Source organism: Pinus tabuliformis, chromosome 8 (genome assembly GCF_031772625.1).
Source record: "Pinus tabuliformis cultivar Carrire ecotype Pingquan chromosome 8, CPIR1, whole genome shotgun sequence".
NCBI classification, from domain to species: Eukaryota; Viridiplantae; Streptophyta; class Pinopsida; order Pinales; family Pinaceae; genus Pinus; species Pinus tabuliformis.
The window spans coordinates 391,090,937-391,109,282 of record NC_142294.1 but is presented as its reverse complement, the minus strand read 5'-3'; positions in this window follow the sequence as shown (position 1 = coordinate 391,109,282).

The window sequence follows — 18,346 nt, the reverse complement described above, 5'->3', positions numbered from 1 at the left end:
AGGAAATGGTTCAGGGCCTTGCCGGCTGCAAGCGTCACTACATTGGCCAATCTACAGAGACAATTCTTAAACCGCTGGGAAGTGAAGAAAAATCCCCTTCAGATTCTTTCCGAGTATGAGCACATCAAACGAAATGCGGGTGAGTCTGTTCAAGATTACTGCATTAGATTCAATTCAGTTTACAATGCAATCCCTGATCACCTAAAGCCACCCATGGGGCTAGCCTTGATAAAGTTTCCGGATGGTTTTGACACTGATATGGCTTACCAATTAAGAGAAAGAGATCTAGCTACTTTAGAAGACATGCAGAAGATTGTGGTTAGCGTTGAAGCAAATCTGCTGGCCAAAAGAGCTAGAGCAAGAGCTGAAAATAAAGTCACAATAAAAGAAGAATCTTCCTCATATAATCAAGTGCTTCGAAAGGTGGAACAGACGCTGGATAGACTGAAAGTTGACAAGCTTGAACCACAGATCAAGAATCCTAACTTTCGTGGCCAACAACAGCCCCAATATAGGATCAAACAAATAGAGCAGTGAGCCCAAGATCAAACAGCGCAGTAGCAAGTGCAGACACCTCTCCAACATAATGTTGTACTTGGTTCGAAATTAGAAGAGGAGGAGAATGTGATTGGAGAAGAAAATCATTTCTTCACGCCCAATGACATGCCAATTTACATCACTGAAGATGAGGAGTATTCCGAGAATTCAGCTGAACGATGGGTTGAAAATTTTATTTTGGTAAATGAGACAGTGCTTGAGGAAGAGTCCGATGATTACCAAAGAGGATACATGAATGTTTTATCAGCTTAGCAGCGGCAATATTCACTTCAAAATAGAGATGTGCTTGTAAATCCAATTCAGAAAAGGAAGGAGGCAGCAACCTCAAAGAATGATCCTCCTAATGTGGAGAAAAAGGGAAAAGAGACAGCTGATCCTAGCAGCAGCAAATCGACATCAGCAAGTGAAAGACCAAATCAGCCTAATGTGTCAAAGGAGAAAGTGGAAAAGAAAGATGTTCCAACAAAAGAGGTAGATAAAGTTTCAGTATTTAACTTAGAAAACGAAATTGCTAAGTTGAAAATATCCATTCCTTTGACTGAGCTGATGAAGAACAACAATTATAAAAGTCAGGTGTCTAAAATTTTGAGCTTAGATCCATCATTAGACATGGTAAATGTGGAGGATGACAGTCCTAAGTTGATCTAGGGCCAGCATTGGAAGGTCAGTCCCAAGATAGTGATGTTGCTCCTTTCTATATCAGTCTCAGGGTGCATGACTTTGTTTTACATAATGCTATGTTTGATTCCGGAGCTTCTCATAATCTTATGCCGAAAGCCATCATGGAGAAATTGGGGTTGGACATCACTAGAAAATACCATGAACTTTACTCTTTTGATTCTGGTAGAGTAAGGTGCATCGAGCTTATCAAAGATTTGGTGGTCAGATTGGATCAGATTCCGGCTAAACATGTTTTGATGGACGTGGTGGTGGCGGATATACCTCCTAGATTTGGCATGCTTCTTTCCAGATCTTGGGGAGAAAAGATTAAAGGGAAAATGCAACTTGACTTCTCCTATGCTACAATTCCCGTGTTTGGTTAGATGAGGAAATTATACCGGGAACAGAAAATGAAGTACATGATCACTATCAAGGAGAAACCGGTAAATCATCCGATCAACTATGTACATATTGATCTAGATTCATTTGTTTTGTATTCAGATAGTTTTAATGATGTAAATAGCCAATTAGTGGAAGTAGAAGACATTCCTGAGATTACTGAAAATTTTAGAGAAGTCTTGAGACAAGAGTGGCAAAGACTTGATGGCACCATTGAAAAATCAGCAGTCTGCCACCAGCAACATAATGATGGATAGCAAGGTAAAGAAAAGAGTTTCAGCATTTGGAAGAGGATGAAACAAGCCTATGGAGTATGGACTTTGACGGTGCTGTAGGAAGAGAAGGTGCTGGCATTGGTATATGGATATGTAGTCCGGTTTTCGCCCCAAACAAAGTTCCAAGCAATGGAAGTGTTTGCTCTTATAAATTAGCTTTTGACTGTTCAAACAATGAGGCTAAATATGAAGCTTTGATTGCTGGTTTGAAAGTGATTAGAAAATTAAATGCTAAGAGGATTTCAGTGTATGACAACTCTATGTTAGTCATCAAGCAAGTGAAAGGCGAGTATCAAGCAAAGCATCCTCGAATGCGGGCCTACCGAAATGCGGTGTTGGATATCTTGAAGGTATTTTCTAATTACACTATAACTTGTGTGCCCCGTGCTCAGAATGTCATTGAAGATTCACTTGCAACAACAACAAGCAATTTGAAGATTCCTATGAACTCAAACAATAAGTTTGAGACTCATGTGAAGCATCGCCCGGCTGTGCCCGATAATCAAAGATATTGGCAAGTGTGCCAAGACGATGATGAGATCGATGAGTTTTTGCAAAATAAAGGTAAATTCAAGGACATTTCTATTGATATGGAGAATGATGATGGTGATGAGAATATGGAAGTAAATCAGATGGAAGTGTTGCAGCTCAAAGATAACATCATTCCAAAAGGTTAATACCTTTAGAGGAGCTCTTTGATCAGGATGATGTGGCTAAAAAACCAACCTTGCTGCCAACTGAAAAGGAAATCGAAGATGTGAACATTGGATCAGCTGAACATCCCAAGATGGTAAAATTATCAAAGGCACTTCCCCCACAGGTAAAGGCAAAATATATCAGTTTGTTATCCTCTTTTATTGATGTATTCGCTTGGGATTATTCAGATTTGAAAGCATATGACACAAGCATAATTCAGCATGTGATCCTGATCAAGCCAAATCAAAAGCCTTTTCGCCAAAAGCTAAGAAGAATCAATCCAAAGCTGTTGCCCTCAATCGAAAAGGAGGTGAATAGGTTGTATAAAGCGAGTATCATAGTCCCTATCTGATTTTTAGATTGGATATCAAACTCGGTTCCCGTCCGCAAGAAGACAGGTGAGATTCAGTTATGCATTGATTTCAGAAATCTAAACAAAGTCTCCTTGAAAGACAATTATCCATTGCCCAATATGGATCACATACTTCAACGAGTAGTTGGAGCATCACGGATGTCACTACTCGATGGTTATTCGGGTTATAACCAAATTCTGGTCCATGAGGATGATCATGACAAGACAATGCTCACCACTCCGTGGGGCACTTTTCATTATGCAAAGATGCCATTTGGATTGAAAAATGCTGGTGCAACCTTTCAGCGGGTGATGGATATAGCTTTTGCCAATGAAAAAGATATTTTTCTTGTTGTTTATCTTGATGAATTAACTGTTTTCTCCAATACAGATGAATAACACCTCTATCATTTGAATATTGTCTTTCAGCGGTGTAGGAAGTATGGCATCTCGCTCAATCCAAAGAAAAGCTTGTTTGCCATGGATGAAGGCAAGCTTCTCGGGCATATAATCTCAAAGGAGGGCATCTGAATCGATCCAGCTCGGGTGGAGGCCATTCAAAAGATTGATCTCCCACGAAGTAAGAAAGAAATCCAATCCTTCAATGGTAAGATAAATTTCCTACGCCGCTTTGTTCCCAATCTTGCAGAACACTTAAGAGAGATCACAAATATGCTGAAAAAGGATAGTGCAGTAAGGTGGATAGAGGAAGCGGTTAAGTCTTTTAATTTGGTGAAATTAGCTCTTTCTTCAGCTCCGGTTTTGATCAGCCCGGACTATACTCAGGATTTTATTTTGTTTTCCTTTGCCTCGGATCATACTATGGCAGCGGTCTTGATGCAGAAAAGAGACCAGCTCGAAAAACCGATTGCATTCTTCAGCAGAACCATAAGGGATGCGGCATTAAAGTATAATATTATTGAAAAATAGGCCCTTGCATTGGTAAAAGCATTGAAAGATTTTCGGGTTTATATTTTGCATTCTCACATCCTTGCCTATGTTCCTAATGCTGCTGTCAAAGATGTCCTAGTGCAAACAGATCCAGAGGGAAGGAGAGGGAAATGGATTGCTGCCTTGCTGGAATATGATGTAGAAATCAAACCGACAAAGCTCATTAAAGGACAGGGGCTGGAAAAACTTATGGCTGAGTCAAATCTGCACGCTTTGGACATTAATTTAATTGCTGCTATGTCCGAGGAAGATGAAGAAAATATGCCCACTCAGGTATCAGAAACTTTCGTCCTTTATCCTTGGTATTCAGACATTGTTTTTGTGCTTCAAAATTTGTCATCAACTCCCGGAATGGCCAAAAACAAAAGTAGAACATTGAATTTGAAGGCTGCTAAGTTTTGTATTTTGAATTCTGCACTTTATTGGAAAGGTACCGGTGGTGTTTTGTTGAATTGTTTGGTGGAAGAAGAAGCGAAGCCAGTCATGGAGGATTTACATAAAGGAGATTGCGGGGGTCACCCTTTTTGGAAAACAACGGCCAACAAGATTTTGAGAGCCGGATACTATTGGCCGACACTTTTTGCTGATGTGTATAAGACTGTCAAGAGCTGTCATAAATGTTAGATTTTTGAAGGAAGACAGAAATTGCAGCCTTTGCCACTTAAACCTATTGAGGTAAGTGCCCCTTTTCAGTAGTGGGGTTTGGATTTCATTGGTGAGATCCATCCTCCTTCTTCAGCTCAGCACAGGTGGATCCTCACGGCGACTGATTATTTCACGAAATGGATCGAAGCAATTCCCACCAAGCAGGCTACAGATGTGGTAATAATTTCATTCCTTGAGAATAACATTTTGTCTCGTTTTGGTTGCCCGAATAAGTTAATCACTGATAATGCAACAACTTTCAAATCAAAAAGGATGGTTGAGTTTTGTCATAAGTATCACATCACTTTGGGACACTCAACCGCTTATCATCCACAAGGAAATGGATTGGCGGAGTCTTCCAACAAATCTTTGGTTAACATCATTAAAAAGTTGCTGGAAATAAATAAGAAAGGTTGGCATAAGAAATTAGTTAATGCACTTTGGGCAGACCGAGTGAGTCAGAAGAAATCCATTGGTATGTCCCCCTTTGAGTTAGTATATGGAGTTGACACAGTGTTCCCTACCTCTCTCACAGCTCCGATAGTCAAACTTCTTTAGGAAGCTGGCAGTGAGGAAGATCATATGCAGCGAAGATTAAATCAAATGATTCATTTGCAGCAAACGAGAGAAGAGGTTTTCCAAAACACATTCAAGCTACAAGAGAAAATTAAGAAAATCTATGACAGAAAAGCAAAGGCGGACAAGTTCCAATTGGAGGACGTGGTGTTGAAATGGGATGCAAGGAATGAGGAAAATGGTAAGCACGGTAAGTTCGAGAATCTCTGGAAAGGTCCCTTCAAAATTGCTGCATATCGGGGTCAGAATGCTTTTCTTCTGAAGGAGATGAACGGGGAAGACTATCTAGGAGGGCTAGTCAATGGTAGGCTGCTCAAGCGGTACAATTTCTAAGATGTTCTCTGCTGTTTACATTGTCACTGTATATACCATTTTATTTTAGTTTCATTGCAAGAGTGTGCTGTGATCTTTTCTTCAGTTTGGGGCCCGAAGTGAAGGCTATAATTTTGAAGAATGATTTCAGCTTTGGTTTGAGTGTGTTGAGTCATGTTTTTAAGTCATTTTGGTTTCAAAAGTCAGTTTGAGTCAAATTTCAGTCAATAAATGAGTCAAAAGTCTTGTGTCAGTTTGTTAAGTTATCGACTCCATAGCCCAATGGACGAAGGCACTATCTATCTCTCCCAGAGATATGTAGTCCTTGGCACCTCCAAGGAGCTACCATTCCCATTGGAGCCACTGTTAGAGTCGGTCTGTTCAGCCCTATGTCAGAGATCAAAACCTATTTTGTTGCATTTCATTTTAGGTGTCTCATTCAGCTCGATCATCTGCATTCCATTAGGAGCATCGATCTTCTGACGGAAGGGTATTGTCTTCATACTTCCCTCATGTCATGCACCTTCTGGTTTGTGTCTGATCATCAAAGTTCATCAAATCAATTTTACAGTCATTATGGATGGTCTTTTGGTCAGCCGAGTCATTTCAGTCATTAGGTCTAGGGTTTCGAAAATTTTGTCTTCAAAGTTTCCAATAATGCCAGCAAGCCCATGAGGATGTCTCCAATAAGTTTTCATTCCAAAATTTTCATTATCAATAATGCTTGAGAATAGGTAGGGGGTAACCTTACTATATAGGGAAGTCTCTTGATGCTAAGACTATCCTATTATAATATAATACTATTAAGAACTATATACTAGGGCTAGTACCTAATATCTTATATCCTTACCTAGTAATAGGAATTACCTATATTGGAAAGTCCATTAGGAGATGGAACAGTAGGTATTATTTAGCCATTATTTCTCTTTAGGTAGGTATGATAGACCTATATATTACTTTAATTCGTGTTAAGTAGTAAAGTAGTTCTACTTACCCGTATCCCCCTAAGGTGGTAGGGGACAAGGCCGGTATTTACTATATTTAGTAGGTATCACTATCATCCCTAGAGGACTGTACTTAGGCAATTAAGCTTAGACCGAACCACCCTACAACCCGATACATTCATTATATTACATTCCATTGGTACCGCCTTGGCCACCTCACCTGTACTAACGGATATTGATACTCGTAGGTATGAACATAGAGCTACTACTGAATTATTAGTCGGTTTAGATACTTATTATAAAACGTGAGAACAGCAGGATAGACAGCATGTATGTATATTATATATGATATATAAGTGTTTGCCTATAAACAGCGAGGGGGTTAACTACCTTTGGTCCGGTTTTTCCACCCTGCCTTTGCTCCAGTAATATGATCTTTAGGAAGGGATCATCTGAATCACTCAATATCATCTTCACTCAATGATGTTGGTAGGGTGTATCGTTTAATAACAAGACGGTATCTTCATACTCTATGCTATGAATCACTTAATTATCAACCGGATGGATCAACCTTCATTGCAATCTAGGGTGTCTTAGAGCATTCTTATACTCTCCTAGTCATTTTTGAATATTTTCAAAATAAATGAATGACAATTTTAGGATGACTGATCCTTTTAATCCAGTACATATGATGTCCTTCTCGGGAGCTAGAGGAAGTACGTCTCAGGTTCACCAATTAGTAGGTATGAGAGGATTAATGTCAGATCCTCAAGGACAAATCATTTATTTACCCATTCAAAGTAATTTCCGCGAAGGACTCTCTTTAACAGAATAGATTCTTTCCTGTTATGGTGCTCGTAAAGGGGTTGTAGATACTGCTGTACGAACAGCAGATGCTGGATACCTCACGCGTAGACTTGTTGAAGTAGTTCAACACAAAAAAGTACGTAAAACAGATTGTAATACTACTAAAGGTATTTTTGTAAACCTTATTCGAGGTCGGGAGAGGATCGAGAATCAAGTTGTTCTACACACACTAATTGGCCGTGTGTTGGCAAACGATGTATATGTAAATAGGTTTGGTGCTTCTTGAGTTATGTTGTCCTTGTCTTCTGTTCTGTGAGTTCCTGGATCCAACGTAGATGTGTTCCTCCTTCGTGTGGTGTGTGTAGTTTCCTTCTGCCTGTTGTTCATAAGTTTGATTGTGTGCTGTGCTATGAGCCGATCTGTTTGCCTTTGCTTCATTTTTATCCTTCCTTTGTAGTCCAATTCATGTAGTGAGAGGCTTTGATCGGCTATTAGGTATAGAGAGTCAGATAGTGAGCTTCCGAATAGGTATTAGGCCTGTTCCGATCGATGCTAAGCTCAAGCGGGTCGGGTCATCGCACTTATCCCAATCCATCTTATATCTTCTGTGGGGCTACTTGCCCAGTATAAATAAAATGCCCCGGATAGACACATCGCACTGCACTCCACTACTGCGGACTCCTGGCAAACAACTACAGTATACTTTTCACTCCAACTGTACTAGCAAGCCTCATAGGTGCACTCCGCCATGTACAAAGGCACTCCACACACTCGCCCTTCGCAGGTATAGGCCAGGGACGAACTCGGAAAGACAAGGGCCAGTAGTAGTAACCACCTTGCCTCAAAGACAATAGCAATCGTCAGGAGCGCATTCGACAAAGGAAGACATCGGATCACCGCTTATACCTTGCACCTATATACATATATTCTACCACTTGGCATTCACACGGAATTCACTCCACGCCACCTAGAATGGATCCTATTACCTTTGGCTTTCCCGCCTTACCTGGATTGATTGAGAACCTATCGATGACCCAACTAGTTCCTTAGTGCCTTACCCCGACTGGTTTATTCCCTCGATTGTGGGGTAGGGTATTACGATTGCTGGGATGAAGGTGGGGTGTGTAATGTGCGTTCTTCTTTGCTGTTAAGGTAGACCCATAAGATGTAAAAACTCGTGTTTATCTGCCCAGTTATACCCCCCTTATAGCTCGTTTCTTGATAGCTCGTGGTAAATTGCTCTCTGTCAGGGTGGGGCACAGGTAGGCAACAGAGGCAAGAGAAGCAAAGGTTAAGCATGCATCGTATATAGTATCCGATCCAACAGCACCAGTGGTGAATCTATACTTGGAACTGGATATTCCACAGGTTAAAGAAAGGTATGCCGCTGGTCTTGGAATTGGATCAATAACTAATGCTCTAGCCGCTGCCACCTATGCTTCCTTCTCTCCTACTTATGGGGTATCGATCTCGATCAACTCGATTTGGATCTGCTTCTAGGCGAGGTGCTTTCGTCCTTACTTCTGGTGTTTGCTCGAATGCTATTCATTAAGCATATCCTAAGCTACCTAATATGAGATAATAACAAAGTCCATTCCCTGCCTCCCTTATACTATTCTCCTATTATACCTAATTCCTGATTATAATAAGGCAAGTAAGGATAACCTTACTATGCATTACTATACCTTATACTAGGGATACTATATAATAATACCCCCTATTATATTATATAGTCTCCTAGGTAGTCTCCTATATAGGTAGTCCCTAATATAATACTACTATACCTCCTATGACAAGGATAGTAAGGATAGAGATATAATATTAGTGAGGTCCCTATTATATTATATACTACATAGGGTCCCCTAGTATACCCGGAACCCGATATAATAATTCCCCTGAGCCCTTATACTATTAGTTAAGTAAGGTTATATATAATATCCTATATATTCAAAAGAGATCGCTACCTATATGTCTCATCTGGGTATATTATATGAATAGTAATAAGGATATCCCGCCCATGAAAGAAAGATGTCCCACTCCTACTAGATATAGGCCAATTCTATATTTCCGCTTGTGATGAATCGAGTCAAGGAATGAGGAATCTGAGGAGAGTTAACCTGCTAAGGAGAAATCAGGATCCCGTTCATCAAGGAATGAATACAAGGCAGGGAACACAGTAAGAAATCCCCTCCACCTGCCGGCCCACCCGCCTTTTGTTACATTAGTATTAATATCCATTCAAAAGCTTCGATAGGTAAAAAGCTTCGATAGGAGTTACCTCCCGCCCAATTCATAACCTTCCCTTCCTTCGAGGGCCGGGGGATCACTTCTTTCCTGCCTGCTTCTCCATCTCTTACTGGCGGGCGGGGCTTCTCTATTTTCGAATACAGGAGGGGCTGAAGCATAAATTCGTGTGCGGGATGACAAATTCTTTGATTTGATTTAGGTGGTGACGCTTGCCCAATGCACTATTGAACCGAAGAAAGGAAGGGGAAGGCGGGATTATTCAATTCATTCTTTCACTACCAACACACCGAATGCCAAGAAGGAAGCGGCACACTTACTTTCACGACTGATAAGCAAGCCAGAAGGAATGGATAAGCCAGAAGGGATGGATGAGCAAGCGGTAGGCCGGCGCTTCTCCTTCAAGTGCTAGTGTGAATGGAACGTGTGAATGAATCGAACCGACTTCTCGTCTATAATGATGAAATGAATCGTCAGCGAATCGAACCGCAAGGATATGTATATACTATATACTATATTAATTAGGATTATAGCTACATACTAGTGATATCTTGCTTGCTTGAATCAAAAGCTTGAGGAAAGACTTCAAGTGATGTCCCACCGCCCCGCCCCCTTATTCTGTTGGTTTGGTTTTCTTGCCCTTCCGTCTGCCACCCCGGGTTTGTGTGTGAATAGGTAGCTTTTCTTTTTTCTGCCGCCATTATCATAATGTGAAAACGCCTTTATACTTCATTGGTGTTCAGGGATGTTCACTTGAATTCGATATGATTAGTCAACAAATTAAGTCATGCTTTTCTAAAGACGCTAAGGGAGCTATTAGGGTGTTGAAACGCAGAGGGTGGAATGCGCTCTGCGCCGATCTTTCCAGGGTTTATTATACTCCTCTCACATGGGGAATTGGGTCCTTATTGGTATATAGTGATAGTAATATAGTATTAATCACTGCTATACCCTAAGGGTAGTCTATAGATATAGGATAGATGTAGTAAGCAGTACCCATTATATTATATACTATAAGAGGTAATATATATTAGTGCCTTATATATGGATCTCCTATGTTATAATACCTATACTACCAGTATTAGTCTCCTAGGATACTATAGTATATCATGGACCTCACTAATATTAATAATATAGGTAGTAGTACTATATTAGGTTAATATATTGGCTTATTATAGTCCTTACTAATCTTATTTCGTAATAAGGGTTATTATACTATATATAGGTCCTTTATTACTTTAAGAGCTGTCCCGATCACACTGATCATTCCAGGATTTAGTGAATTATTTATTTCAATAATGATTTGATTTCTTTATTTAGGCCTAGCCTTATTTGCATTTTAGAGCCAGTCAGAGCCATACTTTCAGTCAGAGCCAGTCGTAGCAGGAGACTGAAAGTAATCGGACAACACTTTATGAGCTGCCATCTTAGAATTAATAGAGTTACTACACCTAGAGCCTCTTAGATTACCTAGTTACAGCCGTAAAGGAGGAACCTTACCTTCACCTCAGTTAGGACCTATGAAACAGGACAGAACCTCTATAAGTTCTACCTGGCCAGGCACAGAACCTTTATCAGTTAGAACTGCCTTATACTGGAACAGATACTTTAGCATTTATACCTGCCTTATACGGGCACTGATACCTTTAGCACTTAGATCTGCCGCCTGATGATACGAGCCACGGAGGAACCGATTCTTTATACACCTCGATAGTAGCTACTGCCAGATGTGCTTTCCTGGAATGAGGCCACCTAGAACGATGTGGAGTTGCCACTGACTGGGGAATTTATTTACTTATAGTTTAGGGAAGCTAGAGGGCTTTACCTTATTACTAGGATTTTCTTGCTTACCCTTGCCCGCCTTGCCTTATGTGAGAGGGCAAGTAGGGTAGGGGTAAGCTTAGAACTATCATAACCCAGGTTAGGCCACCTTTCATTAGTTCATTTCCCATATTGATGGACCAGGTTCACATGTAGAATAACTTGATAGGCCCCGTTCTTATTCTCTATCATCTTGACACGCCCCGCCTTTTCTTTCTGAAATTCCCATCCTGCCACCCCTAGCAAAACGATTCCTTTCCAACTGAGTCAGCCCTCCTGGGAGGAAAACTACTTATCGCTCACACTCAAGCCGGAGCAGCAAGCATGAAACGAGAACTTCACTAAGGCCCTGCCTGACCATAAGTAACACTGGATACACGCACGGTCTGTAAAGAGGGATATAGACACAAGCTATCTCGAAATACATTATGAAGATCTATGATTAAGGAATCACTTTATGACTCGTGCAGCCCGCTGACAGCTCCTATTCCAACTCTATCATCCTGAGCGGCCATAATTATGGCTTGTCTCGACGTTGTTGATTTCGCATACCGGTTCCGAAGAGAATCCCCTCTCAAAATCAATGGTATGAAAGAAAGCTGTGAGATAAATAACCTTTATAAGGTATATTCAATATAGGGGAATATATAGGGAATATGAATAATGGGTAACTGAGACTGCTAACTAAGGAGATTAAGGCTTCGGAGAGGAAGATTCTGAAGTTCGTAGAGTAAGATTAAGCTGTACATCCCCAACCTGGCTGGACCATCCTAGCACGCACCAACAGCTCACTTTCTTTTAGAACATAACCCCCACTTATATTGGAGTAGTTATGGGAATATGACAAATCAGCTCTCATTGGAGTTAGAATAAGATTCAAATCAGCTCTCATCGGAGTTTTAGCAAATCTTTGTACAAATACCTAACAAATGATGTCGGAGCTTGTATCAAAGCTTTAAGTCAATATGCATATATTCTGGTTACTCACCATTCTTTCTTTGGTAGCTCTCAATTTGCTGTTGGAGCTAACACTGTAGATATGCGAGTCTAACGTAGATATGCCAGCATCATATGTAAAGATAAGCCATTACTTCATGAATTTCCCAGTTCTCAGAAGGCCAGGATCAGACTCTATCATCATCTGGATATGCCACCTTATATTTCTCAATTTACCATAGACAAAAGCCTTAATTATAGTCTCGTCCATGCACTTTGGTTGGTGGAGTCTTAAGCTGTTAGAGAAAGAATGACTAGACAAGTCCAGTTCGGAGAGTAAGATTCTCAAAGCTATTCGGAGAGTAAGATCTATCGGAGTTAGAGGAAGATTCAAATCAGCTCTCACCAGACCGTCTTAAGCTGTAGAGCTCCCTATTGGACTGGACTAGTTTCGGACAGGAAGATCTCATTGGAAACTAGCCTTAAGAGACAAGCCCTACTAAGTCTGTACAGTAAGCCCCATTGGACTGGACTAGTACCCCCCTATGTGGATGGAATGCCTTAAGCCCCAGTGCCATAGAAGCAAGCCTTAAGAGAGAATATCTTAGTCCATGCACTTTGATCCGTGTGAATACCGTAAGCTGTATAGAAAGAGGTGGAGTGAATACCGTGTGCTGCTGTAAAGACATAACTACTCTATACAAGTCTCGGAGAGTAAGAGCTCTTCGGAGAGTCATATTTTTCTTGTTTGGAGAGTAAGAGTAATTAGTCCACAAACAAACACCCCAATAACCTTTTCAGTTTGTCTAGGCTTTCTAATATGCATAACCCTTATTGGAATTAGATCACCTATCACAAATCAGCTTTCATCGGATATGAAGTAAGATGAAAATCAGCTCTCATTGGAGTTAGAGTCAATATATAAATAGAATCCTTTCTTGTCGGAGCTTCACATGGTGGTCTCCAAGCTTTCACTAAATATGCATATATGAGGTGAACTCACTCTGTTGGAGCTTCAGACCTAGAAGTGACCCCACTAATTGCGTCAAAACGAATTGTGTCAGATGCTGCTGGATCCACTACCCATGCATGCCACTTTCTCTTTATCAATTTACCAGGAAGGCGCCAGGTTCAGACTCTATCTAATCTGGATACGGCACCTTTACTTAGATCTTGACCATGCCACCTTTTCTCTCACGAATTGACCAGTCCAAGGCCCATATTCACTGAGATCAAGACTAACTGACACGTCCTTCAAGTCTGGATCTGCTGTTAGATCTACCCATGCCACCTTTATTTCATGACTTTACCATCTGGATAGACAGCTCATGCTCGTAATCCAAATAGACGGGCCACCTTATCTTTCTCAATTTACCATCCCGCATATCAAGGTGTCTTGTCCCAGTACCATGGAAAAAAGCCTTAATAGACAAGCTTCTTATTATTAGTCCTGTTAGTCCCGCCTGGAGCCTCCCTATGGACACTTGTTGCTTTTAGTATTAGCCTTGGTCCTGGGAAACAAGCATTTTGAGACTATCTTAGTCCAGAATTAGTCCCCGCCCGGAGCCCCCCCTATGGACACTAGCTTCTTTAGTCGCCTTGGTCCAAGCAGCAGAGAAACAAGCTGCCTTCAGATACTCTAGTTTAGCCCAAGCAGTTTTTTAGTCCCATGGATGGACTGCCTGGAGCCCTATGGACAACACTTGCTTTAGTCTTCTTGGTCCAGATCAAAAGCCTTAAGAGAGAGTCTCTTAGTCCAAGCAGCAGAGAAACAAGCCCTAAGAGAGTCTTCTCCAGCGTATTTCAAGATTTCACTTATGAATGATTCTTCCACTCTTTGTAACCGGCTAGTTCCCCCGTTAGTGGTGGTCTCCCATCAAACCCCCAAACTGGATATGTTTCTATAAATCAAACCCGCCAATGATACTGATACTTAGTGTTTGAATCTGCTGTTCCCGAACGTTTCACCATTCTTTTTTCTACTCAATGAGCTTTCTTTCTTGCCTTTAAGAGAGTCTTGTCCGTCCATTGGAGTGAAGATCGTCTTAAGCTGAATAGACAGAATACTTACAAGTCTTGGAGAAGAGTCTTATGGATTGATTGATCACTGGATTTCTAGATTTCACTTCAGAATGCATTCTTCTATAAGGTATTGAAGGTCTTGCCTTGGTCCTGTGCTGGGAAACTCGCCCAAAGAGACAAGCTTATTAGTCCAAGCAGTTAGTCTTAGCCCTACGAACTTACTGCTGCCTTTCAAATCTTGCCTTAGCCTAGCCTACCGTTCCGAGTGCCTTAGTTTCGTGTTAAGCCTTTGTCCAGAGTTTCAGTGACACGCCACCTTTCCTTCCTCAATTTACCACTTATCAGAAGGCCAGGTTCATACTCTCTATTGGATATGCCACCTTTTGTTGCTTAATTTACCATCCCCACAGGCCACCTTTACTTCCAATTTCCATCAATGAGGACTAGGCAGGCTCTTATGCTCGTGATCCAGATAGACATGCCACCTTTTCTCTCGCAAATTTCCCACTTGGATATACGGCTAATGCTCGTGATCTGGATATACAGGCCACCTTTCCTTCCTCAATTTACCATCCATCTCAATAGGTGTCTTGCCAAGGTAGCTATAGCCTGACTTACGAAATGAGCACCTTGTTCCCCCATTTTCACCTTTCTCCATAATGAATCACAATTTGAAGTGACTATCTGGAGATTTTCTTTATACCGTCTCGATACGCTTCCTACCCCACTTTTTCCCTAATTCCACCCGGAAGACATCTTTTATATTGCATTTACCTTCTGTTAGAAGCTCTTCCTTGCCCGGTGCGGACAAGCAAGAAATGACCTTGCCCGGACAAGCGACTACGTTTCAATTTACTTATTGGGTGCCCCTCTCAAATAAGTAACTAAAAGGCGTTGGTCGAGAGTTCGGCAGGCTCACCCTTCTCTTTTTTCCATTTTTGCTACCTGGCTATTCAATTCACCTTTTCGCCTCTTTAGCTACCCACTCTTCCCAATATTGTGTCTTAATTCAAAATTTTGTTATATCCGGGCTTTCACCGCAGCTGCTAGTTGACGTTGCTTGCGTTTAGTTTCACCGGTCAGTTCCTTTCGTACACGCCTGCCTCCATGTTGACCCATCCCATCTAGCTAGTGAAAGATACATTGTGCTTGCGATCATGCCCTGACCACCCACCCAGGTCCCGCCTATCTCCATTCTGGAAGATATAGAAAGGCTTACCCGCATTCGTTAGTTCCCATCCATATATAAGGGTCGAGCGAGCTACTCATCAGCGAGATAGGGCGTTTTCGTTAGATATATATATAGGGGGCCTCCCAAGCAGAGCCGAGACACTGGTTCAGATAGACACGACTGGTTGTTCCATATTGACTCCCCCAGTAGTTATAGAGCCCAACTCCCCCGGTTCATATTGACGACTTGTTTCATATAGCCCGGTAGTTTTATAGAGCCCCTGGTTCATAGAGAGCCCCCGACTCTAACCCTTTCACCTAGACTATAACCCCTCCCCGTTTCTCTGGGTTTGGAGGCATAAGGTCGGTTTTTAACTTGCATTTGTCGTGAGTCAACTTGATTCATTTCCTAATTTGCATAGCCTTTGTCCTGAGCGCCTGAATCCTCAAGTCGAGGTGCGAAGCATTTCTGAAATAGAAAGTCGGGTTGGTCCGTGTCCGTGAATTCAAAAAAGCTAATTCAATGTGTGTTTTTATAAAGCAAATTCAATTTACTTATTTGGTGGGGGGGCGATGGTCGAGCGGCTCGTACCTCGCTCCATGTTTGGAAGGGGTCGGAGGCATAATCTTGCTATTAGGGCCTATATCATTATATAGAATATAAGAGGGTTCACTATATAAGAATAGTATAATAGGATACTCATATAAGGGTATAACGGATTTTAGGGTCCTTATCTACCCTGCCTTCCTTGATGCTTATTGGGTGCCCCCTCTCAAATAAGTAACTAAAAAAGCGTGCTCCGCCTCCTCTCCTTATCAGTCGAGCCCCCTAAAGGGTCCTGAAAATGCTATAATAGGACCTTTAGGTGCTCGACCATAAGCCCCCCCACCCAATAAGTAAATTGAGGGAAAGATGTGAAAACCTCCGCCAAGCTAAAATGAATTAGTAGGATGCTCGACTGGCCGCCATCGAAATCTGTTCAAACCTCCGCCAAAGCATATATTATATATGTCATTATGCTATTTTGAGAGATCGAATTGTGAACTTCTTCCATTTCTTCCAGTCATTCATTAGATATGTAATGAACCCAGAAAATCATCTATTATATATGTCATTATGCATTCATTCATTATATATGTCATGACGGAATTCATTCGTCCCGCCCCCCTACTTCTATATAGATAGCCGCTTGGCCCGAGGAATAGGGAGATAGGGGTCTTCCCACATCCTCTCTACACAGAAGGAATAGTATAAGGTTATATATAACGGTACTATATATCCTTATTATTAATAACTCATAGGATATAGTAATATAATAAGCCTATATAATAAGGTCCTAGGAGGGTCCCTATCCAGACATACTCCTATAATATAGGACTATAATATATATAATATAGGACTATACTATATTATAGCTACATACTATATTATCCTATAAGTAGGCTATAGTCTCCTATAGTATATTTCATAGAGAATAGGATTATATACCATCATATTAGAGTGGCTACCAGTCCAGCCACTGACTATTCTTATATAATAATAAGCCAATAGTATCGAGCTATGAATCCGTTATTATCATAGGAACCTATTAGGTAGGACCAGTACCGTACTAATATTACATACTATACTAATATAGGCTTATTACTATAGTAAGGACTACCTATAGCAGTCCTTACCCAACTACTAGGATATATACATATAGGATATCCATATAAGTAGGGCTAGTCTATACTATATACTATATTATAGCCACTTATAGGGATATTCTGGTCTAGCCCTATACTATAATATAGCTACATGATATACTATATACTACTAGGTCCTAGGATATAGTACTACTACCTATATTAGGGATAGTGCTAGGGCTAAAGAGAGATAGATCGAGTAAGTGAATAGGTCTACATTGAATTATATATGTCATTACGGCAGCATCTGAATCTCTATTTTATGAAGCCGCAACTACCACATGCTCATATATAACAAAGTTGAAAGAGCTTCAAATACAGGCATTTATCGAGAGTTCATTGACCTGTAGTAGAGTAGTACCTACCTATATCTGATAGCTTAAAGAGACCTGATGCTTAAGGAAAATAGGTAATACATAGATCGAAATTACTACAGATCAACTACAGGAAAGGACGGATGCCGACAGACCGATTGAAAGAAAGAACGGACAGCTCTACCGATTGAGACAGCTACCGGGCAGGAGAGCTAGATTGAATAAAAGATTTCCTGTACGTATTGGAATGGTATTCGCCTTTTCTTGCATCTGTTTCCAATGCCTAAAATCCTGCTGAAGCAATTGTTTCAGAATAAGCTTCTCTTGATTTAGCACCTACAGGAATACTTACCGAAGCCACTATGCATGCAAGCGTTACCAGTTGCCCCTTACCTTCAGACAGAAGAAAGAAGACCTATTGCAAGAGAAAAAGAAGAGCAGGCAGGAAGAAATAGATTGAAAGAACGGGAATCAAATTGATTTGATTACATGCCACGATAGCAGTAAGAATGAAGTACTATATTAGAGGAGACTCATGTCCTAAACTCTAGGCTAATGCATTCACTTAGCTTAGTAGCCTAGCTCTTTCAGGGGGAGCTAAAGAAAGAGATCGAACGCTATACATTATAGACCTTCTTGGTTAGATACATATATGACATATAACTGTCTGGTCTGTTCGTAGCAAGGTATTAAGTGAACAAAGAAATTGGCAGAGAACGTGTTCAAACGCAGGTTATTGCCGCTCGAGTAAACACGTTTCAGGACATAACACACCTAAGAAGTTCAAACTCAGGTTTTGATTCCGGCCATTGAAGCAGGTTCCAAAACACGATGTGAGCTCGATCCTTCGCCTGCTTTTCATGCAATAGGTTTATATACCAGAAAGTCTAACTCAGCTCTCACTACAAGGGTCTTTAGAGAAACATATATATATCCAACAACTTACACCCAGACTCTTTCTTTTCTTTAGATCATACG